This window comes from Zosterops lateralis (genome assembly GCF_965231275.1).
Source record: "Zosterops lateralis genome assembly, chromosome: 27".
In the NCBI taxonomy this organism is placed as follows: domain Eukaryota; kingdom Metazoa; phylum Chordata; class Aves; order Passeriformes; family Zosteropidae; genus Zosterops; species Zosterops lateralis.
Window position 1 is genome coordinate 3,247,058 of NC_139787.1, and position 12,328 is coordinate 3,259,385.

The 12,328-nt window shown below is 62.0% G+C and overlaps 1 protein-coding gene and 1 long non-coding RNA gene across 2 annotated transcripts in view; both read right to left on the reverse strand.

Moving 5' to 3' along the window:
* The window catches only part of LOC310919539 (uncharacterized protein), a 152,736-nt gene that overhangs the window by 81,825 nt on the left and 58,583 nt on the right, over nt 1–12,328 (reverse strand). The window lies entirely within an intron of this gene.
* LOC310919540 lies at nt 9,506–10,413 on the reverse strand. The gene is made up of 3 exons (XR_014591833.1): nt 10,249–10,413; nt 9,748–9,829; nt 9,506–9,567 (listed from the first exon to the last, which is right to left on the reverse strand). It is a non-coding gene; the product is annotated as an uncharacterized lncRNA (long non-coding RNA).

The following is a 12,328-nucleotide window of genomic DNA, read 5'->3' on the forward strand; positions in this document are numbered from 1 at the left end:
TGTGTGGTGGCTGTGGGGACAGGTTACTTGTCCTTCTCCTGGCACTGGGGGGCTCGGGGGTACTGCTGAGCACCAGCCCCCCTCTGGAGCTGCAACACATTGGGGAGGACAATGACAGGAGACACTACCAGTGCTGGATCAGCGACAGAGACAGTGTGGCTCATTGTCCCCCTGAATGTCACTGTCCTGGGTGAGGGGGACAGTCAGGCTGGGGGTGACCCCACCCAAGGCATCGCCGTCTTACCTCACCTGGTGCCAGCCACATCTGTGTCCCCGCAGTGCCTGTGGCCAATGCCACCATCACCCCCGGGCCCCTGTCACACCAGGTGCACACAGGTGACCCCGTGACCCTGCTCTGCTCTGTGCAGGTGGGCTCAGCCCCTGTCACCTTCACCTGGATGCACAATGGGCAGGAGGTGGCCCAGGGTCCCCTACTGGAGCTTGGGGACGTCGATGTGGGACATTCAGGCACCTACCAGTGCGTGGCCACCAACCAGCTGGGACAGGACAGGCACCGCGTGTTCCGGGCACTCAGCCCTGAGCTGGCCCTGGAGGTGACCCCTGGCTCACCCTGGGTCACAGGTGGGGTCACACGGGGTCACTGGGCAGTTCAAGACCCTTGGGGTTCAGGGTGACCCCAATGTGTCCCTCTCTGTCCCCAGCAGTGGCTGTGAATGTCAACAGGACCCTCCTGTTCCTGGTCCTGCTCCTGGCTGTCATCGGGGGCTGTCACTGCTGGCACTGCCGGGGTGGGTGACAATGGGGAGAGTGGGGGTCCTGGAGTAATGGGAAACCCCCAGAGTGGGGGCAGAGATGGGCAGTGCCCAGGGCCCCTGAGCTGGGGGAAACTGAGCCCACAGTGACCTTGGCTGGGGGTCCTGGGGGATTTGGGAGTATTTAGAGGGTTTTGGTTGGGCTCCAGGGCCGACCCTGAGTGGGCTTTGAGGAACGCTGGAGTAGCACTAGGGGCTCCAGGAGGGTTTGGGGAGCTCTTGGAGGGCTGTGCAGGGATGTTGGGGGATCTTTCTTGCATCCTGTGGGAGTTTGGGGGGTGTTCGTCCCTGCTTGGCTTGGGGTTCTGGAGGCTCAAAGGGTCAGGGACACTGGGGGGTTTGGGGGCACTGTGGTGGTGCAGAAATTCTGGGAGTTCAGGGGTACTTGGAATACCCAGGGGGAATCAGGGGTCCAGTGTGGATTTGGGGATCCCGTGGGTGGTTGGAGCTGCCGAGGTCCCAGGAAGGTTCAGAGGTCCCCAGGTCCCCACGGTCACCTCCTCCCCTTTTCCTTGCAGCCACCACGAAGCCCAAGGACAGGTGAGTGGGGGGCTCCAGCCGGGACTCCCCTTTTCCCCTCCCCAGACCCCCCCTTATCCCCACAGGACCCCCCCGTGGGCACCGAGCGGGCAGAGGGTGAGTACAGGGGGGGACAGGGACACATCACCCACGGGTGTCACCCCCCACCCAGGTCCACACAACTGGTGTCACTCTCAGGGCCTCCACTGGTGTCCCCTGGCCCTGCCCCACCTCGGGATCCAGAAGTGACCAATGCGGAGCTTTTGGGACCCCACGAGGGACAGCAGGACCCCAGTGACATCTACGAGATCATGCTGTGACACTGGGGACACTGGAGTTCCCTGCCCAAGGCCACCCCCTGTATGTGTCCCCCCCAGCTCCTGTGGGTGCCCACCGTGCCCGGGGGGGCCACGAGTGGGGGGTCCCATGTGGGGCTGCCCAGAGCTCCCCGTTCCAGAGCTCCCAGTGCTCCCAGTACCCCCAGGGGCTCCCCATTCCCTCCCCCAGTGCCAGGGGGCACAGGACCCTTGTCCCTCCCATGGCACCCAAAACGCAGCTTTTTGATTAAAGCGGGAGAAATGGTTTTTGTTTGTTCAGCTGTGCCAGGTCAGCTCGGACGGAGGAGGGTCCCGGTCAGGTTGTTGAGCAGATCCGTGTGGGATTTGCAGGATTTTTGGGGCTCTCTCAGTCCCTTGGGGACAGGGACAAAATGATCAATTGGGGCATTTCCGGACTGGTTCCCTCGCAGCTGCCCCGCACAGGGGAAGGAGCTGCCGCTCCCTGTTTGTCCCCTCTGGGTGACACCGGCCAAGGGCTCGGGGACCTGCGGCGGTGCCGCCCCGTGGCCACGGGCACCGATCCCGCAGCTGCCGAGCCCCTCGGGCCGAGCCCAGCTCAGCCCATCCCCGGCCCAGCCCTGCCCGGTGCCCCCCGGTGCCCAAAGCCCCGCACCCGGCGCTCCCCGAGCGGCGTCTGAGCCCCGGAGCTGCTGCGGAGCCTCCGCCGGGCCCGGCCCTGGGGCGGGCGGGGGGCGCCGGGAGGGAGGTGCCGGGAGGGCCGAGGGGACCAGGGAGCCCGGGGAGGAGCCCCCGGCACTGCGGGAGCCGAGTCCTGCCCTCGGGTCACTGTCGCACGTCGCGGCTGCCATCGCGCTGCCGGGGCCGGGACTGTCCCGGGCTGCGGGCACCGACGGTGGCCCTGTGTCCCCAGCGGCTGTGACAGCGTGTCCGAGGCCACTGTCGCCGTGTGTCGGGACCGGCTGTTGCCGTGGCAACGGGACCGACAGCTCCGGGCACTGACGGGGCGCCCCGGGACAGGCGGGGGGAGCGGGGAGGGGCTGGGGCCGCCCAGTGTTGGGAAGGGCAAATCCAAGGGATGGCGGAGATGGAATTGCGGCAGCCGAGAGGAGCCCGAGGCTGCGGGAGGAACAGCCCTGCAGGGAGGAGGGAGGGGCACGAGGGGCTCCGGAGATTCCCCGGCAGCCCGTGGGGGTCCCCGGGGAGCAGAGACCCCCCTGCAGCCCTGCAGGAGCCCCCGGCCGAGCAGGGGATGCCCGAAGGGGGCTGTGAGCCGGTAGAAAGTTTCCGCTGGAGCCTTTCCCAAGAGAGGAAGGGTTTTTTCAGACGTGTTTCACTTCTCCTTTTTGAGCTCTGAAGTGAGGAATGATAAATTCAATTCATTTCCCCCAGTCGAGTCCGTTTTGGCTGTGACGGCGCTCAGGGACTGAGCCCTCCCTGCCCTTCTCCCAGGACAGGACACCACTGGCTGGGATGTGCCACCCCCAGGATGTGTCACCCCCAGAACAGGGACACCCCAGAACAGGGACAGGACCCCCTGGATTTGCCCCCCAAGAACAGAACCCGCCCCTCCCTGTCTGACTCAGAACAAATGGCCTCTTCCTTCTGCTACAGGAGAAAGTTAAAGTGCGGGGGGGCACAGCCGGACACCCACAGCCCCCAAATCTCTCCACCTCTCCTACAGCCCCTGCACCCCCTTTTCCCCTCCTCAGGGTCCCCTGAACCCATTACCTGCTCAGGAGCTCCCCAGGATCGCCGAGCAGGAAAAAGGGGAGTTGTGAATGTGACAGAAAAAATGAAGGAAATGAAAAGAGGAAAAAGCCTCTGGTGTTTGGGGGGGCACAGATCCAGAGCCCTTGGAATCCACCCGGGGTGGCTCCCAGCAAACCACAAGCACACCGGGGGCAGCTCTGGACCCTGGGTCACCCCAAAATTTGAAGCACCCAGGGGAGGAGCTGTGAACCCTGGGCCCATCCAGCCACTGCCCATCCCTGGGACCCCCATTCCCCTGGGACCCCAACCATGGGACTCCCATTCCTTTGGCCCCTCCTCCTTGGAATCCCCATCCCAGGACTGCCATTCCCTAGGACCTCCATTCCCCAGGACCCCCATCCTGGTAATTCCAGCCCCTGGGACCTTGTTTGCCCTGGGACCTTGATTCCCCCAGGGCACCCACCCTTGGCTCCCTACAGCCCCCAGCCTTCAAATACTGGAAACATGGTGTCCCCACCAGGTCCCCGCCATGTCCCACCGTGTCCCACCATCACCCACAAGTCCCACAATGTCCCCACTATGCCCACAGTCTGTTCCCACCCTGCCCCCACCAAGGGCCACCTACACGTGGGGACAGACATGACCTCACTTCCTTCCCCTTTGTCCAAAGAGCCGCCACCCAGGGGACCAGTGGCCACAGCAGCGAGTGACAGCCAGTCCACATGGCTGGGGACACGGGGATGGCTGGGAAGGTGGTGCTGCTCCTGTGGGGTGAGTGCCCCGGGCACGGGCCTGACACCCTGGGGATGGGCCCTGGTGAGGCAGAGACTGGTGGGGAGGGGGCACAGGGGGGCTGTGGGGTCCCCTGAAGTCCCCAAGGCCAGCAGAGTCAGTGCAATGAGGTGACCGGGGTCATGGGATAGTCATGGGGACAGAAAAAGAGTGACAGTACCAGGGGAACTGATCTCTGGGGACAGGAAAGGGGGCACAGGAGAGGAGGGACAGGAATGTGGGAAGAGGCATCATGGGGCTGGGGCAGCAGTGGGGACAGGAACAGGGAGACAAAGATGTAGGGACAGGGACAAGGGGACAAGCCGCATATGGATGGGCCATGGGGACAGGTGCCATCAGAATGGGACCATGGGGACAGGGCCACAGGGATGGGGGTGTGGTGCTGGTGGGTGGGAGTGACCTGTGCCAGCACGGGGTGGCCGTGGTGTCCCCATGCCTGGGGTATCCACACTGTCCCTTGTCCTGCCTGGGCCCGAGGTGGCCACAGTGTCCCCATCCCTGACAGGTCTGTGGCACTCTGGTGTCCGATGGGGACAGCTCGAGGACAGCCCCACACTCCACCCCCAGGTGCCACTGTCCCTGCAGTGCCACCCCCACCCAGCCCTGTCCCTTCTCCCTTCCAGCCCAGACCTTTGGCCTTGTCAGTGAGACCTTGGGGGATGCCACGTCCCCACCCCACTGTCCCCAGCCCCACAGTGGTGATGCCTTAAGTTTTATCTTTCATGTTTTTTCAGATTCTGTGCTGCCAAGGGGTGTAGTTCTGAATCTCATATTAAGTGTCAGTAAGCTCTCCTCACAGAACAGGTAGACAAAACAGAACCTTTTCCTGCTGGAGACCAAGGACTATGGTTACAAGTTTTCAGGCCCAAAAGCACAAACAATGGTGGACTGAAGAGAGAAAACAATGGTGATGGGACTTCATAGCTTGAAGCAGTAATTGGACAATTAACCCCAATATGCAAATGAACCAAAACATACAAAACTGTGAGACCTCGTGACTGATTGGTCGTGCAGCTTTTGTGACCACTTTGGGATCTACCTTGGGTGTAGCCCAGGCCAGGCTCCTGTACTGCCCAAGGTGTATCCTTTAAAGCCTTTAAATAAATATCTACTTTATTCTCTCAGCTCTGTCTAGTCTCTGTTCCAGGTCAACCCTCCCAAGGCATGAGTGAGCCTGGCAGGCTGGTGTCCCCTGTCACCCACAGCTGCCCAGACCACCCAGCTCCTGGTGGAGCCCCCCTGGACACCGGCGGTGCTGTGGGACAGGGTGACACTGACCTGCCAGGGCTCGGGGACCGCCGGTGCCACCACCTGGTACAAGGATAGGCAGCGCTGGGGGCAGAAGGGATCTGACCACTTCACCATCACCAGGAGTGGTACCCTACACATGTGACAGAGCTGTCAGTGGGCTCAGCCCCTGCCATGAGATTCTCAGGCTGAAAGGGGAGTTTGTGTCCCCAGCCTTGGATCTGCGGGACCCCAAGGGCTCTGGGTGGGCTCCACTCCACTGGTCACCTCCTGATGTGACCAGAGCCCATTTCCTGCACCAGGGGACATTCTAGAACATCCTGGTGCAAGGTGACCCCAGTGTTGGGATTGGTGACCCCAGGTGCTGCTGGTGCTGCAGGTGTCAGTGCAGCCGCTGCTGGAGGGAGACACAGTGACACTGCCAGGGCTCAGAGGACAACTTGGTCACCTTGGTGTCATTCTACTGTGAGGAGAAGAAATGGGGGGGGGGGGCTCCGTGATGGCACTGAGCTGTCCCTGTCCCCTCTGCAGCTGAACCACAGTTGCCACTACTGCTGAGGCAGTGGGGTGAAATCCTGGGTCTCAGAGAGGTCGTGTGAGTTGGCGCCGGTGACAGTGACCGTGCAGGGTGAGCACCCCACAGCTGCCACTCCTACAACCCCACAGCCCCTCCCCAGGACCTTAAGAGTCACAAATCCCCCTCCCCTCTCCTTCCCAGAGCTCTTCACAGTGCCAGTGCTGGAGGGTCGCTCCGAGACCATCAAGGGGTCCACCTTCCATCTCAGCTGCCTCAGCACCCCCAGCCCCCTGCGGCCCCCAGCCCCCCTCCTGCACCTCTTCTACCGGGACAGGCAGTTGGTGGGGGGCCCACAGGGGTCCCCACAGCTCCTGGTGCCTGCTGTGGGGGTCTCCCACTCTGGGAATTACAGCTGCCAGGTGCACTCTGAGGGGGGGCCATGCAGAAGAGCAGCGCCCGGCTCTGTGTGACGGTGCACAGTGAGTACAGGGATGGGCACGGGGAGCCCCCACAGCTTCCTTGGGTCCCCCTGCCCTGCCTGGGGTCCCCATCCCTCTCTGGCATCCCACATCCCTTCTCAGTTCTCTGCTCTGTCTTTTCATCTTCTTTTGTTGCCTGGGTCCTTCAAAACCCAACTCTCCCATGTCACCCTAATCCCTCTCTGAGGTCTCTGCACCCATCTTTGGGTGCCCTTCTTTCTCCCCGAGATCCTCTCTATCCTCCTGCTAAGCCCCCACTGGAGAGTCGTAAATGACAAGGGTTGTTTGAGTGTCCCCACTGTGGTACCTGTGGGACCCTGAGAGCTCTGGGTGGGCTCCACTCCATGGGTCACCCCCTGGTGTGACCAGAGCCTTTCTCCTGCACACGGGGACATCCCAGAGAATCCCAGTGCAGGGGGACTCTGTGGAATTGGGAACCCCTGGTGTGCTGGGTGTGACCCAGTGGGGGGGTGCCGGTGCCATTGGGACACCCCAGGCCAGAGCAGAGCCGTGTTTCCATGGACATGTGAGGGCTGGGGGGGCCGGAGCAATGGCAGTGGTGTCCAGTGAGAGGAGACAGGGACCAGGAATGGGACTTGGACTGGAGCTGGGAATGGGAACAGGAACAGGGGATAGTACTGGAGGTACATAATCGTGACCAAGAATGGCACCAGGTATGGGAATATGGGAACAGGAAAAGAAATATGGAAACAGCGACTGGAGAGAGAATATGGGATGGGGATTAGTGTTCAAAATGTTGCAGTGAAACCCATTCGGGGCTGGGAGCTCTGGAGCTGGGCCTCCCCTGGGCTGCTGCGGCCCAGGGCCCAAAGGCTGGAGCTGCAGCCTTGCTCCTGTCCCAAGAACAGGATGCTCCTGCAGGCCCGTGTCCCCTCCCTGTCCCCAGCATGAGGGAGGGCTCTGAGGCACAGCAGGTGCTGGCAGGAGGGGCTGCTCTGGCCAGCTGGGGGCCTCTGAGAAATGGCCAAAGCCTTGTGCTCTGTGCAGCCGGCCAAGGACAGCAGCTGGGCTGAAGGGTTTGTGTGCCACAGGCAGCCTGAGCTGTGGAGCCCTCAGGGCCCCGTGTGAGAGGCGGCCCTGGGGAATGGTACTGGGAATGGGGACTGGGAATGGGAATGGGACAAGCAATGGAGACAGGGACTGGGAATGTTGACAGAGACCAGGTATGGGGAACAGGAAAGGGGACAGGGATGGGGAATGTGGGACAAGGACCAGGAATGGGGCCAGGAATATGGGAGAGGGACCTGCAATGGGACCTGGAATTAGGAATATGGAAGTGGGGTAGGGAATATGGAAACAGCAATCGGACAGAGAATACGGGATGGGGAATACGAAGATGGGAAGGAAAACTGGAATATGGCAACGGGACTGAGAATACAGGAATAGAATAGAATATAGCAATGGAAATGCAGGCCTTGCAGCAGGCCTGACAACAGGACCAGGAATACGAGAATGGGAACAGAACAGGGAATGTGGGATTGGGAATATGGGAACAGCAACCAGACAGAGAATACAGCAGAGGGACAGGGAATGAGACCGGGAATGGGATCTGGATTGGGATGGGAGAAGGATGGGACCAGGAGTGGGGTGACACGGGAATGGGCAAGGGGCAAAGGGGGTGAAAGTAGGGAGAGGGGGATCCTGGACAGGGGACACTGGGATCTGGGACAGGGGGACAGTTCCAGGGCAGGGGGTCCTTGATCAGCTGCCCCAGAACTTCCACCAGGGTCTCCCAGCACAGCTGGAGCCAGTCAGCCTGGGGTGCCCAAAGCCCTGAGCAATCCCCAAGTCCCTGCCAGGAACCCTCAACTCCCTCACACCACTATGCCCCACATCCCCTGGAAGATCCCACCATGTTTCCCATCCTTGTCTTAGTTCAGCTTCTTTATTTTTACCCTGGTGTTGGGTGTTTTGAAAGGCAAAGAGGAATGAAAAGGAAATCCAGGCCACTGAGAGCCAGAAGGATGTGGGGATGTGGGGAGCCCCCAGGCAGGTGTCTTCCCAACAAAGATCACCAGCACCAGGGATCACCAGGGCTCTGCCCACCGGGAGTCACTGGGGATCATCCAGTGTGGATCCTGCCATGGGGGATGGAGCTGCAGCAGACACGAAGCTCTTCCCGCACTCGGGCCAGTCACAGGGCTGCTGTTGGTGGCTCAGTTGGTGTTGGGTCAAGTTAGAGATGTCTGAGAAGCTCTTCCCACAGTGTGGACACTCGTAGGGCCTCTCCCCAGTGTGGTTCTTCCGGTGTCTGATCAGGTTGGATCTCTGCCTGAAGCTCTTCCCACACTCCCCACACTCATAGGGCCTCTCCCCAGTGTGGATGTGCCGGTGGGTGATGAGGGTGCAGTTGTGCTTGAATCCCATCCCGCAGTCGGGGCAGCGGAAGGGCCTCTCGTCCGTGTGAATCCGCTGGTGTGTGAGGAGATTGGAGCTGGTCGAAAACCTCTTCCCGCATTGATCACACTCGTAGGGCCTCTCCCTGGTGTGGCTCCTCTGGTGTTGGATCAGGTGGGAGCTCGTCCTGAAGCTCTTCCCACACTCCCCACACTCATAGGGCCGTTCCCCCATGTGGCTCCTCTGGTGGACCATCAGGTGGGAGCTCCGTCTGAAGCTCTTTCCACACCCCCCACATTCGTAGGGCCGTTCCCCCGCGTGGATTCCCCAGTGGAGGATCAGGGAGGATCTCTGGCTGAAGCTCTTCTCACACTCCCCACACTTGTAGGGCCTCTCCCCGGTGTGGATGCGCCGGTGGGTGACGAGGGTGGAGTTGTGCTTGAATCCCATCCTGCAGTCGGGGCAGCGGAAGGGCCTCTCATCCGTGTGAATCCGCTGGTGCAGGAGGAGATTGGAGTCGGTCTGAAACCTCTTCCTGCACTGATCACACTCGTAGGGCCTCTCCCCAGAGTGGACTCTCCAGTGGCGGATCAGTTTGGATCTCTGCCTGAAGCTCTTCTCACATTTCGAGCACTTGTGGGGCTTTTCCCCGTTGTGAAGCTGCTCAGGGAGCCCCAGCTCCAGGCTCCAGCTGCATCTCTGGCCGCCTCCCCAGCCCAGGGTGTGTCTTTCCTCCTCGGATCGCGGTGATGTGCCTTTGCAGCCCCTCCTCGTGGGGGATCTCTGGAGCTTTTCCTCCCCATTGGATTCCTGTTCCACGAGGTTCTGCCGCGGGGAACTGTCCTCCCTGGGCTCCATCCTCAGCTCAGTGTCTGGGGAGGAAGGACAAGGAGAGGATGGGATTTGCCTCCGTTCCACAGGGAAGGGGAAGGAGACCCCCCTCAGTGCTGAGGCAGGACGGCGTCGGCAGCAGAGTTGTCCTGCAGCCGGGGCCAGGCTGGGCGGGGAGATGGAGCAGGAGAGGGGGAAAGGGGCACTGACTTCCTCCTCACCTGCCTGGGGCTCCCGGGCCATCTTCCTCTTCCTCCCGGCCTCCTCCTCCTCCATCGGGCCAAGGTTTGGGAACGGGAAATCCTGGTTTGGAGGGGAAAACAAGGGCTGAGCGCGTTGGGTTTGACGATTCCGCCGCCCAAGTGCAGCTGGAGAAGTCAGCGCCCCTTTCAGCCTGGGGGGGCCCGGACCCCGCTCATCTCCAGGCTCCCCCACCCCTCCAGGCTGCCGGGGGTCCCCCGGCTCCGGGATCGCCCCTCTGCGCTCTCCCCGCTCCGGGGCTCCCGCGTTCCCCCCCGGCTCTCCCGGGGGTCCCAAACCCGACACGGCCCCTCTGCCGCCGCTACCGGGCGATGGCCACGTGGGATCCCCCAAGATCCCTCCAGGGGCATGTCCGGCTCGGCTTTGGCTCCTGCAAGATCCAAACATCCCCTGCCGCGCAAAAAACCCTCCCGGAGACCTTCCCCAGATGGATTTGGGGTGAGCTCCCGCTCCCCGCTCACCTGCGGCTTCCGGCGGGGAAACTTTGTCGCGCTCCTCCTCTTCCTCCTCTGTCCCTCCTGTTCCTGCTGCTCCTCCTCCTGCCGCTCCTGCCTTCCCTCGTCCTCCTCCTCTCTCCCTCCTCTTCCTCCCGCTCCTCCTCCGCTCCCAGCCCGGCCCGGGCGGTGCCGACACCCAAAAGCTGCCGTGCTCTGCCCTGGGGGAGTTCCAAAGCGGCCCCGGCCCCGCGGCCCCGGGAGCGATCCTGGGAGCAGCGGGAGCGATCCTGGGAGCACCGGGAGCGATCCTGGGAGCACCGGGAGCGATCCTGAGAGCGGCGGGAAGGAATTGGGAGCGCTTTCCCTCCCAGTATCGCTCTGACCGGGAGCGCCGGGAGGGAACTGGGAGGAAACAGCGCCCCCACGCGGCTGCAGCCGGCGAGGGGCGGGGCCAAAGCAGAGGCGTGGTTATGCAAATACAGGAGCGATCGCGCGCTGTGATTGGTGGCCGGGAGCAGCGCGGGGTTTCCCCAGTCGTGGGAGGGCCGGGGGGGGCGGAGCGATGGCGGCGGCGTCCGGTAGGAGGGGAGCGGGAATGGGGACAGGGAATGGGGAATGGGGACAGGGACCGGGAATGGGGACAGGGAATGGGGACAGGGAATGGGAATGGGGACAGGGAATGGGGACAGGGACCGGGAATGGGGACAGGGACCGGGAATGGGGACTGAGACCAGGAATGGGGACAGGGACCGGGAATGGGGACAGGGAATGGGGACCGGGAATGGGGATGGGGATAGGGACCGGGAATGGGGACTGAGACCAGGAATGGGGACAGGGACAGGGAATGGGGACAGGGACCGGGAATGGTACTGCAGATACAGAGCAGGGACCGAGAATGGGACCAGGGATGCGAATATGGGAACGGGACAGGGAATAAGGAAACAGCAGCCGGAGAGAGAATAAGGGATGGGGATTAGGGAGATGGGACCGGGATCGGAAACGAGGATACAGGAACTGGACTGGGAACTGCTAAATCGGAACGGGACAGGGAATAGAGAAATGAAAATGTGGGACGGGCAACGGCACTGGGAATACGAGAATGGGAACAGGGCAGGGAATATGGGACTGGGAATAGGGGAATGGCAGCCAGACAGAGAATATGAGACAGGAACAGGGAATGAGACCGGGAATGGGATCTGGATTGGGATGGGAGCAGGATGGGACTGGGAGTGGGGAGACACAGGAATGGGCAAGGGGCAAAGGGGGTGACAGTGGGGACAGAGGGATCCTGGACAGGGGACACTGGGAACCGGGAAGGGGAGACGTGGGGACAGTTCCAGGGCAGGGGGTCCTTGATCAGCTGCCCCAGAACTTCCACCAGGGTCTCGCAGTGCAGGTGGAGCAGCTCGGCCTGGGGTGCCCAAAGCCCTGAGCCACCCCCAAGTCCCTGCCAGGAACCCTCAACTCCCTCTCACCCAGCATCCCTCACATCCCCTGGAAGATCCTCCCATGCTCCCCATCCTTGTCTTAGTTCAGCTTCTTTATTTTTACCCTGGTGTTGGGTGTTTGAAAGAACAAAGAGGAATGAAAAGGAAATCCAGGCCACCAAGAGCCAGGAGGATGTGGAGCCCCAGCCAGGTGTCTTCCCAACCCGAATCACGGGGGCTGTGCCCACTGGGGGTCACTGGGGATCATCCAGTGTGGATCCTGCCATGGGGGATGGAGCTGGAGCAGCACATGAAGCTCTTCCTGCACTTGGGCACTCACAGGGTGTCACTTAGGGGCACCTCCATTGTTGTTGGGTCAAGTTAGAGCTGTCTGAGAAGCTCCTGTGTCCCTTAGCCCTGCCTGGCAGCCCTCATTACTGCCAGGGTCCCCCAGTTCCTGTGGCAGGTCCCCCATCCATTCCCAGGTCCTTTACTGGGTCCCCCAGCACTGCGTGGGTACCCCCATCTTTCCTGTAACATTTTTCCATGTCCCCCCATCACTGTTCGCGTCCCCGTCCCTGTCCCCCCACTCCTCACTGGGTCCCTTCACCCCTCCCTGGGTGAACTCCACCCCTCTCTGATCTCCCCCCACGGTCCCCAGGTCCCACCATCCCCTC